Below are 12,478 nucleotides of genomic sequence, written 5' to 3'. Positions count from 1 at the left end.
TTGAAAACAGTTCATATTACTGAAGAGGATAAATCTCTGGGACCTGATTGAGTTTGTTCAAGGATGTTGTGGGAAGTTAGGGAAGACATTGTGGGACCCATAGCAGAAATATTTGTATCATCTATAACCACAGATGAGCTGCTGGAGAACTGGAACATGGCTAATGTTGTGCTTTTATTTAAGAAAGGCTGTAAGGAGAAGTTTGTGAACTGTAGACCTATGAGTCTGACATTGGCGGTGGGTAGGTTGTTGGAGGTGATTCTGAAAGATAGGATTGACATGCATTTGGAGAGGTAAGGAACGATTAGTGATAGTCAGCATGGTTTTGTGAGAGGAAGTCATGTGTCACCAACTTGATTGAGTTTTTAGAAGAAGTAACAATGATGAGGGCAGACTGGTAGATGTTGTTTACATGGACCTGATTAAAGTCTTTGATAAGATTCCGCATGGTGGATTAATTAGTAAAGTTAGATCACATGAGATTCAGGGTGAGCTTGCCAATCGAATACAAAATTGGCTTGACTGCAGGAGACAGGTGGTGGAGGATTGTTTGTCGGATTGGAGGACTGTAACCAGTGGTGTTCCATAGGGATGGGTACTGGGTCCACTTTTGTTTATCATTTATAGAAATGATTTGGATGAGAATATAGGAGGTATGGTTAGTAAGTTTGTGAATGACACCAAAATGAATGGTGCAGTGGGCAGTGAAGAAGATTATCTAAGATTACAAAGAAATCTTGATGGATTGGATCAATGGGTTGAGGCATGGCAGATGGAGTTTAATCTGGACAAATGCGAGGTATGCATTTTAGTAAAACAACCTAAGAGACCGAGGAATTCAGTTATGTAATTATTTGAAATTTACAGGTAGATAGGATGTGTGACCTTAAGAGGGTGTTTAGCACACCTGCCTTCATTGCTTAGATCTTTGAGTATAGATAGGAGTTGAGATGTCATGTTGCGGTTGTACAGGACTTTGGGGAGGCCTCATCTGGAATACTGTGTGCAGTTCTGGTCGCCCTGTTATTGGAAGTATGTTATTAAACTGGAGAGGGTTAAGAAAAGAATTACCATGATTTTGCCAGGAATGGAGGGTTTGAGTTATTAAAATAGGTTGGGATTTTTTTTTCACCGGAGTGTAAGGCATAGATAAGGTGAATAGCAAGGGTCTTTTCCCTTGGATGGGAACGTTTAAAACTAGGGGTCATATTTTTAAGGTGAGAGAGAAAGATTTAAAAAGGACTCGAGGGTAAATTTATTTACATAGAGAGTGATTTGTGTGTGGAATGAACTGTAAGAGGAAGTGGTGGATGCAGGTGCAGTTCCAACATTTAAAAGAAATTTCATGAATACATGAATGGGAAAGGTTCAGAGGGATATGGGCCAAATGCAGGCAAGTGGGACGAGTTTAGTTTGTGAACATGGTTGGCGTGGACTAGTTGGAAGCAAAGTAGAAATTAATAAATTCCGGAGAGAATTCAGCAGAAACTCTTTTCCAGAGTCAAGCTGGAATGTGGCACTTGTTGACATGAAAAATAGTTGAGGTCTCTAGAAAGGATGCATTTAAACAAACCTAGGCAAATACATGTGAGTAAATGGAAGAGGAAAGTATTTTGAGAGGAGACTTGTATGGTGCAAGTTGAATTGCTAGGAGAAAAAGGAATGAGTCTGTGATCTTTTCAAATATCTACCTTTATTTCTTCTTATATCATGGAAGCATAGAACCCCTACAGTATGGAAACAGCCCATTTGGCCCAACAAATCCACACTGACCGTCCGAAGAGTATCCCAGCCAGACCCACTTCCCTATCCTATTACTCTACATTCCCCCTGACTAATGCACCTAACCTGCACATCTCTGAACACTATGGGCAATTTAGCATGGCCAATTCACCTAACCTATACATCTTTGGACTGTGGGAGAAAACCAGAGCACCAATATGTTGATTGCAAGTTGAAACCTCTGCAAAAACAGCTTTAATTGTACTTTATATACACTTTTACTTGATCCTCCCATGACATACAAGCAAGCTGTTCTCCATTCCCTAATTACAAGATCTAGGCAACAGTCTATTTGTCATGTACTCTCATATCTGCTTTGGATCAATTTCCTTAGTTTTGACCGGATCTGCAAGTCAGCTTTTTGCAATAGCATTTGTAAATTTAACCCTTGTTATGCTGTAGCTTAATTACACAATTTTCCATATACTCTACCGAACACAAACACTTACATTGATCGAAAGGACTGAATGAGCTGTCACTATCGTGTAAATAAATTCTGTATTTTTGTATTAGCTGAGGAAAAGTTACAAATAAAATTTTTGACAACAAATGCAATTGTAAAACTAACATATCAGTTGGCAATTAACTTAGTCTACAATCTAGTGTTTCTCCTAAATAAATTTTAGAGAGAGAGAGATAGCTTTAGAAATGGACTTTTTCTTCTTAATACTGGATTAGTAGTGCTGGAAGAGCACAGCAGTTCAGGCAGCATCCAACGAGCAGCGAAATCGACGTTTCAGGCAAAAGCCCTTCATCAGGAATAAAGGCAGTGAGCCTGAAGCGTGGAGAGATAAGCTAGAGGAGGGTGGGGGCGGGGAGAGAGTAGCACAGAGTACAATGGGTGAGTGGGGGAGGAGATGAAGGTGATAGGTCAAGGACGAGAGGGTGGAGTGGATAGGTGGAAAAGGAGATAGGCAGGTCGGACAAGTCTGGACAAGTCAAGGAGACAGTGCTGAGCTGGAAGTTTGAAACTAGGATGAGGTGGGGGAAGGGGAAATGAGGAAGCTGTTGAAGTCCACATTGATGCCCTGGGGTTGAAGTGTTCCGAGGTGGAAGATGAGGCGTTCTTCCTCCAGGCGTCTGGTGGTGAGGGAGCGGCGGTGAAGGAGGCCCAGGACCTCCATGTCCTTGGCAGAGTGGGAGGGGGAGTTGAAATGTTGGGCCACGGGGCGGTTTGGTTGATTGGTGCGGGTGTCTCGGAGATGTTCCCTAAAGCGCTCTGCTAGGAGGCGCCCAGTCTCCCCAATGTAGAGGAGACCACATCGGGAGCAACGGCTACAATAAATGATATCAGTTGATGTGCAGGTAAAACTTTGATGGATGTGGAATGCTCCTTTAGGGCCTTGGATAGAGGTGAGGGAGGAGGTGTGGGCACAGGTTTTACAGTTCCTGCGGTGGCAGGGGAAAGTGCCAGAATGGGAGGGTGGGTCATAGGGGGGTGTGGACCTGACCAGTAGTCGCGGAGGGAACGGTCTTTGTGGAAGGTGGAAAGGGGTGGGGAGGGAAATATATCCCTGGTGGTGGGGTCTTTTTGGAGGTGGCGGAAATGTCGGTGGATGATTTGGTTTATGCGAAGGTTTGTAGGGTGGAAGGTGAGCACCAGGGGCGTTCTGTCCTTGTTACGGTTGGAGGGGTGGGGTTTGAGGTCAGAGGTGCGGGATGTGGGGATGTGGACAAGATGCGTTGGAGGGCATCTTTAACCATGTGGGAAGGGAAATTGCGGTCTCTAAAGAAGGAGGCCATCTGGTGTGTTCTATGGTGGAACTGGTCCTCCTGGGTGCAGATACGGTGGAGGCAGAGAAATTGGGAATACGGGATGGCATTTTTGCAAGAGATAGGGTGGGAAGAGGTGTAATCCAGGTAGCTGTGGGAGTCGGTCGGTTTGTAAAAAATGACAGTGTCAAGTCGGTCGTCACTAATGGAGATGGAGAGGTCCAGGAAGGGGAGGGAGGTGTCAGAGATGGTCCAGGTAAATTTAAGGTCAGGGTGGTATGTGTTGGTGAAGTTGATGAATTGCTGAACCTCCTCGCGGGAGCATGAGGTGGCGCCAATGCAGTCATCAATGTAGCGGAGGAAGAGGTGGGGATTGGTGCCGGTGTAATTACGGAAGATCAACTGTTCTACATAGCCAACAAAGAGACAGGCATAGCTGGGGCCCATACGTGTGCCCATGGCTACGCCTTTGGTCTGGAGAAAGTGGGAGGATTCAAAGGAGAAATTGTTAAGGGTGAGGACCAGTTCGGCCAAACGAATGAGAGTGTCAGTGGAAGGGTACTGTTGGGGACGTCTGGAGAGGACAAAACGGAGGGCTTGTAGGCCCTGGTCATGGCGGATGGAGGTGTAGAGGGATTGGATATCCATGGTGAAGATGAGGCGTTGGGGGCCGGGGAAATGGAAGTCTTGGAGGAGGTGGAGGGCGTGGGTGGTGTTTCGAACGTATGTGGGGAGTTCCTGGACTAGGGGGGATAGGACAGTGTCGAGGTAGGTAGAGATGAGTTCAGTGGGGCAGGAGCATGCTGAGACAATGGGTCGGCCAGGGTGGTCAGGCTTGTGGATCTTGGGAAAGAGGTAGAACCGGGCAGTGCGGGGTTCCCGGACTATGAGGTTGGAAGCTGTGGGTGGGAGATCTCCTGAGGTGATGAGGTTCTGTATGGTCTGGGAGATGATGGTTTTGTGATGGGGGGTGGGGTCATGGTCGAGGGGGCAGTAGGAAGAGGTGACCTTAAATTCCACCCTGATCTTAAATTTACCTGGACCATCTCTGACACCTCCCTCCCCTTCCTGGACCTCTCCATCTCCATTAGTGATGACCGACTTGACACTGACATTTTTTACAAAGCCACCGACTCCCACAGCTACCTGGATTACACCTCTTCCCACCCTATCTCTTGCAAAAATGCCATCCCGTATTCCCAATTTCTCCGCCTCTGCCGTATCTGCACCCAGGAGGACCAGTTCCACCATAGAACACACCAGATGGCCTCCTTCTTTAGAGACCGCAATTTCCCTTCCCACGTGGTTAAAGATGCCCTCCAACGCATCTTGTCCACATCCCACACCTCTGTCCTCAAACCCCACCCCTCCAACCGTAACAAGGACAGAACGCCCCTGGTGCTCACCTTCCACCCTGCAAACCTTCGCATAAACCAAATCATCCACCGACATTTCCGCCACCTCCAAAAAGACCCCACCACCAGGGACATATTTCCCTCCCCACCCCTTTCCACCTTCCGCAAAGACCGTTCCCTCCGCGACTACCTGGTCAGGTCCACACCCCCCTATGACCCACCCTCCCATTCTGGCACTTTCCCCTGCCACCGCAGGAACTGTAAAACCTGTGCCCACACCTCCTCCCTCACCTCTATCCAAGGCCCTAAAGGAGCATTCCACATCCATCAAAGTTTTACCTGCACATCGACTAATATCATTTATTGTATCCGTTGCTCCCGATGTGGTCTCCTCTACACTGGGGAGACTGGGCGCCTCCTTGCAGAGCGCTTTAGGGAACATCTCCGAGACACCCGCACCAATCAACCAAACCGCCCCGTGGCCCAACATTTCAACTCCCCCTCCCACTCTGCCGAGGACATGGAGGTCCTGGGCCTCCTTCACCGCCGCTCCCTCACCACCAGACGCCTGGAGGAAGAACGCCTCATCTTCCGCCTCGGAACACTTCAACCCCAGGGCATCAATGTGGACTTCAACAGCTTCCTCATTTCCCCTTCCCCTACCTCATCCTAGTTTCAAACTTCCAGCTCAGCACTGTCTCCTTGACTTGTCCGGACTTGTCCGACCTGCCTATCTCCTTTTCCACCTATCCACTCCACCCTCTCGTCCTTGACCTATCACCTTCATTTCCTCCCCCATTCACCCATTGTACTCTATGCTACTCTCTCCCCACCCCCACCCTCCTCTAGCTTATCTCTCCACGCTTCAGGCTCACTGCCTTTATTCCTGATGAAGGGCTTTTGCCTGAAACGTCGATTTCGCTGCTCGTTAGATGCTGCCTGAACTGCTGTGCTCTTCCAGCACCACTAATCCAGTATTTGCTTTCCAGCATTTGCAGTCATTGTTTTTACCTCCTTTTTTCTTCTTAATGTTAACTCCAGGTCATTAGAAACATTGGCTATAAAATTAGGTTATTTGCTTGTTTTTCTAAGTTAAACTAAAAGATAAAACACAAAAGCACTGAGATATGGCTTGTTGAATAGAACTATTTAATACTGCTTTAATAAAAATACTGTAGATGCCAGAAATTTGTAATAAAAAGAGTGCTAGAGAAACTCAGTTCAAAAGAGTAATAGTGGACTTGAAACATAAACTCTGTTTCCCTCTCCACATATGCTGCCAGACCTGCTGAGTTTGTCCAGCACTTTGTATTTTACTCTCACTTGCTTGCTGAGTTGGTTATTAATATATATCTGTTGCAAGGGTCATGTTTTGGAACAGCTAAATATTTGTCAGCTCAAAGATAATGAAAAATACACTTCATCATTTAAGTTTGTTCTGACTTTCCTTTTGACTGATTGCTGTTTTTTTAAAATTTGTGTCATAAAGCAGAATTATTTATCTGGAAATTTACAGTTGAAAATTAGCTTCAAGACACTTGTTTCCCATTAATGAGCAGCAAAATCTATAAAGGTATTGCGACCAAAGCTCTCACCTGGTTTTAAAATTTAGTTTAATAATTTTACAGGCAAGAAAGCTCCTTTATTGATTACCAAGGAAATGGTTGAGTCAATGAAGGCTTCTGAAACAGGAGGGAACATTGAAACCACTAAAACCTGGGGAGCTTTATATTCACAAGGTATGGAAGTCAAAATGAATGTTCCTAGTGTACACCTATTGACATGGAAGATTCAGTTTTGAGGAGTCATCATTTCCTATGATTGCAAAAATCATCTGGTCAACTTAACCACTGTCCTTTTGTTTTTGTTGTTTTTAATTTTCTTCATATATTTTACAAAATGAAATTGCGTCTGTTAGAACATTGCAGCATAAGAACTTGGAATCAGAGAAGGCAATTCAGATCCTCAAGCCCGTCTGGCATCTAATATGATCACGTCTGAACTCATCTTGGCCTCACTTCCATGCCACATCTCCTTACCCCTTCAATCCACTATTAATTAAAAACCTGTCTATCTCCTCCTTAAACTTACTCAATATATCAGCATTCACTGCACTCTGCAATAGCGAATTCAACAGATTCAGGACCTTTGAGAGACATAATTGCTCCCATCTCTGCTCGCATGGACTTAATGGTTGCAGAACTGCAGCATGTAATCTTGATTTATAACAATTTTAAAAAATGTTTTTACATAATCATTATGTAATGGTTATTCATAGGGCTGAATTTAACATTTAGGTTTGTAAACCTGCCTCCTGATTGGAAAATGAGGATGGTGAGCCTGGCAAGGTACCACATAGTTTAAAAACATCATGGCTTCTGCCCCCTTGAGAAAGTGTATCCCGCCCACAAGATCTGTGAACCAAACAGAGAGCTGGCAACTCTTAAGTCTCAGCAGTGCTACTGCTCATGGTGGACACATCTGGGACTACAGGCAGCACTTGAGCAGGACCTTTTTACGAGGTTGGAGTTTAAGGTAAGTCGGGTGGGCTCGCTGGGGCCAATCAGGCAGAGTGGAGTTTCCCTTTCCACTTGGGAAATGGCCTCTAAGGGACGGTGCTGATCGAATAAGAGGGATCTGTCCTTCCATTGCCAAGGCCATAGCAATCCTGTCAGGAAGACTGTAATGATGTGGCATGGGTAATCCACCCCCTCACCTTCAACAGTGGTAAAATGCCAGTGAGTTAGGGCGAGGGTGGAAGGAGGTGCTAACTATCCATTAATGGGCCACTCAAAGGTTGAAGGCAAGCTGGGGGAGGGTAGACAAGTTACCATATATGCTGGCATTGGTAAGATACTAGTGAAGGTAGATAGAGAGTAGACACAGTGTTTTACGTTGCCACACTTTGCAGGGATATAACATTTTGGTCATAAGGTTGTTATAGCATAGAAAGTGTCCTTTTGGCTGATTATCTATTTCTCCTTCATTTCCCATAACATGGCAAGTTTATTTCCCTCAAGTGTCCTTCCAATTTCCTTTAGAAAGTTTTCTTTCATCCTGCTTCCTCAACCCTTATAGTCAGTTCCAGATCCCTACCTGCATTAAAAAAAATCCACAAATTGTGCTGCCTTAATCATTAAATCTGTTTCTTCTTTCATTTATACCATCAACTGAACAGATGACTTCTCTCTGTCTGCCTTGGCTGAGCTTGCCACAATCTTGTCTTCTTTATCTCAGTAAGCCCCTCAGGATTGTGGATAACTGGCCAGTCCAGGTTAGGAGATGGCTGTTAGGTTCATTGTGTGATCTGCAGACTCTGCAGTGTGTGGGGTAGAGGCTGGTTAATGGGTTGATAGACAGGTTGTTTCAAGGTTTCTGCAGCCCTCTGGTGCCTCAGGCTCTTCCATTCGTGTTTCAACAAAGTCTCTGTGTTCAGCCCCTTCCTGAATGAGCCAGCTCCATTTGCTGAGCCCCAAACCAGGGTCTCCCATGAGTTGTCATGTATCCCACAAGTCAGCGGGTATCCCACAAGTTAGCTAGTTTCCTATGAGTCAGAGAGTCTCCCATGAGTCAGCGAGGTGTTTGACCATTTTGGAGATGGTTTGAGGGCATTCAGGTCTCTGAAGCATGTCAGGACTCAGGGCCATTGTTGCTCACTAACCCATGACCTTCAACCAAGGTTTGAGGTCCGAGCCCTCTAACTGGAAGACGGAGCCAACACATTGTGAGGTGATAATGATTTTTCTCATCTACATCTATCTTTATTAAGAGGAGGCTCCCAAGAAGTTAAAATGGTTCACATTTTTCAGGACATCACTGTTGATCTTAATTGATGAGTGGAGGTGTTGTTCTATGGAAGAGGTTAGTTGGAAGAAGTCTTTATGCTTCCATGTGGTTAATGAAACACCTGTTTTCTCATGGGCTTTGCCAGAGAGTTGACAATGTCCTGGAGCTCAGTCTCTGATTCATATCAATCTCACTGTATACACACACATGTCATCCAAATACAGGAGTGTAATGACTGAGATTGAACCTCTCAAATTTGGCTCCTCACAAAGAATTCTCAATATCCTTCACTATCTGCACTGTGACATATAAGCTGTGATCTTCACCAATGAAACTGTCATAGGTCAGTGATGTCTGTGGTCAGGAGAAAGTGAGGATTGCAGATGCTGGAGAGTCTGCTAAAACAAGCCTGTGTTATTTCACCAACTCATTTTTTTTCCATTTTCCTTGCTACAATACCACACCTCACCTCCAACAAGCAACTCAAAGGTATGGTGATTATTTACTGAACAGAATAGGCACTGTTCAATAATTCAAAACTTCCTATAATTGAAAGCTTCTGCCAATTCTCCCCTCAATCTCCTTTGTTGATAAGGAGAACAACCTTAGTTTCTCAAAACTAATCTTGTGGCTAAATACCATCATCCCTGCAACCACTCTGGTTCATACATCTACACCGTTTCAAGGAGACTCCTTCCTAAGGTGTGGTGACCTCAGATTCGATGCCATCTTCTTGTTGAGGCCTTCTCAGAGTTTTATGTAGGCTCAGCATAGTTTCCATGATTTTCCAGCTCAGTAATATCTATTCATGAAGCCCATGATCTACTGCCGAACATTTTCTCAATATATTCTGCTGTCTTCAAGGATCTAAGCACACGAATCGCCAAAACCTTCTGTTGCTGTACACCTTTTTTAGAACAATACTATTTAATCTGAGGAGTGGTCACTTGACCCAAAACGTTAACTCTGATTTCTCTCCACAGAGTCTTTCAGATCTGTTGAGGTTATCCAGCAATTTCTGTTTTTGTTTCTGATTTACAATATCTGCAGTTCTTTTGGTTTTTACAATTTAATCTATATTATCTGACCCTAATATTTCTGTCAAATTGTATCACCTCACACTTCTTGGTATTAAATTCCATCTTTCAGTTGTCCGCCTGTTCTGCGAGGTCTCAGTGTACTGTTGCTTCTGATTCATTTCAATCTCACCGTCAACTGCACCTTCACAGCAAGTTTTGACATTTTAATTTATATTTCAATATCCAAGTAAAAAAATCAGAAAGAAGCAGTGGTCCGAGCATTAACCCTCAGGGAACATCACTTTCACCACCTTCCACTCTGAAAAACAACCAATTACTTTGGTTAAAATGAACATAAATAACTGCAGATGCTGGAAATCTGAAACTGAAACAGAGTGCTGGAGAAACATGGTTAGTTTCGGCAGAAACTATAGAGAGAAAAACAGAGTACTGTAAACGTTTTGAGTCTTGTACCCCTTTGTCAGAACTGTAAATAGCTGAGAAAGGATGATATTTATCATGTTGTTACCATGATTTATTGTTTTCTTTACCTAAGCCACTTTCCATCCAAGCTGATGCTGATCATCGTATTCTCCATTTTGTTAACCACCCTTTTGTATACTACTTTGTCAAAGCCCTTCTTAAAATCTTTATCAATTATCTGTTGCCTCATCAGAAAAATTAAACCTGATTAGCCAAGCTTGATCTGCCTTTTAAAAATCTGTTCTGATTCTTTAGTGACTGACTCAACACAGACATCTACTTCAAACGCACATCTCCCACAACTACCCTGACTACACCCCCCCACCTACCCTCCTCCTGTAAAAATGCTATCCCTTACTCCCAATTCCTCTGCCTCAGCTGTGTCTGCTCCCAGGATGAGCGATTCCACTCCAGGACATCCCAGGTGGCCTCCTATTTCAAGGACCACAATTTACCCTCCCACATAATTAACAATACTCTCTAGTGTATCTTCTCCACTTCCTGCACCATTGCCCTTGAACCTCACCCTTCCAACCTCAACAAGGATAGAAAGCCCCTGGTCCTCACATTCCACCCCACCAATCTCCGGATACTGCGCATTATCGTCCGCCATTTCTGCCACCTACAGTCAGACTTTGCCACCAGAGATTTATTTCCCTCCCTATCAGCATCCCAAGGAGACCATTCCCTCCATGACTCCCTCATTAGGTCCACACACCCCACCAATCCATCCTGCACACCTGGCACCTCCCCTTGCTGCTGCAAGAGGTGTAACACCTGTGCCCAAATCTCCCCCCTCACCTCCATCCAAGGCCCCAAAGGGTCCTTTCACATCCGGTAGAGAATTTCCTGCACATCCACCCACCTCATCTACTGTGTCCATTGCTCTCGATGTGGTCTGCTCTACATGGGGGTTACAGGACGCCAATTCGAGGAACATTTCAGGGAACATCTCTGGGGGACACACACTAAACACCCCACCACCCTGTGAACCACTTGAACTCTCCCTCCCACTCCCACAAGGACATGCAAGTCCTGGGCTTCCTCCAAATCCAAGCCACCTGACAACCGGAGGCAGAATGCCTCATCAGCCGCCTTGGGACCCTCCAACCACATAGCATCAACATTGATTTCACCAATTTCTTCATCTCCCCTCCCCCCACCTCATCCCAGACCCGACTCGGCAATGCCCTCTGGAACTGTCCCACCTGTCCATCTTCCTTCTCACCTATCCACTCCATCGTCCCTTCTGACCTATCATCATTATCATTTCCCACCTGCATCTACCTATCACCTTTCCAGCTACCTTCCCCTCACCCCATCCTCCGATTTATCTCTCAGCCTACTTTCCCCACCCCACATTCCTGATGAAGGGCTTATGCCTGAAACGTCAACTCTCCTGCTGCTCAGATGCCTGACCTACAGTGCTTTTCCAGCACCATATTTTCAGCTCTGTATCTCCAGCATCTGCAGTCCTCACCTTCTCTCCGTAATTAAGTCAAACCTCTTTTTGTGCATCTTGACGTTTTTCCCTTCGTTATTGGTCTAAAACCTTAGCCACGATTTTTAAAATCTCTATTCCCACTTCCTTCAACAACATGCGCTGTACCATCTTCATTTCTAATCATTTTTTCCACCATACCTTTCCTTTGTAAGCATACATGCAAAATGCCGATTAAGTATTTTATACATTGTCCTGCGCCTCCGGATAGATACTGGACAATAAATTCCTTTGATTGAAGAGCATGCATCCGTCAACAACTAGACAAGCTACCTACGGGGTATGTAATCTCAGTGGCAGGAAGAGAAGACCTTCAATAGTGCTTAATTGACTACTTAAGGACTTTGATTGAGAGAAAGCTGGGAAGTTTGACCAAGCCCCACTCAGAAACTGATTCTGGTGCAGCCAGAACATTGCAAGGAATTTGAGTTAGAAATCACAAAATAAGTACTGTTAGGAGAGGTCATTTGGCCCACATTTAATTTTAAAAGGTTTGCATTTCTGAATTAAGACACATCCCTGTGTGTTTTATGCACTTAGTTTAACATTTCCTCTAGAATATACAGAAGGCAACTTCAAATGTTAATTATTTTTAATGTATATAACTTCTTGACCCTACCCAATTTTAGCACTTGCTCACTACCTTTCTTTGCATTGAAGTAATACTTTGGATTTACTTTACTGTTGATGTTCACTGTCCTGTGGGCTCAAACTAGATGCACTCGACTGCCATTTTGCAGGAACAAAGATTTGGAGTTTCTCAGACCTACCCAGTTCTCTGATTTGAGACAGTGTTCAGTTTTTGTGTGATTTTTTCTGATATTATACCCAACTAATGT

The 12,478-nt window shown here is 44.6% G+C and overlaps 1 pseudogene; it reads left to right on the top strand.

The window, feature by feature from the left end:
* The window catches only part of LOC140479462 (NAD(P) transhydrogenase, mitochondrial-like), a 184,778-nt pseudogene that overhangs the window by 59,161 nt on the left and 113,139 nt on the right, over positions 1-12,478 (top strand).

Source organism: Chiloscyllium punctatum, chromosome 1 (assembly GCF_047496795.1).
Source record: "Chiloscyllium punctatum isolate Juve2018m chromosome 1, sChiPun1.3, whole genome shotgun sequence".
In the NCBI taxonomy this organism is placed as follows: Eukaryota; Metazoa; Chordata; class Chondrichthyes; order Orectolobiformes; family Hemiscylliidae; genus Chiloscyllium; species Chiloscyllium punctatum.
The sequence above is the reverse complement of the archived record's forward strand: the minus strand, read 5'-3'. Positions and strand labels throughout refer to the sequence as shown.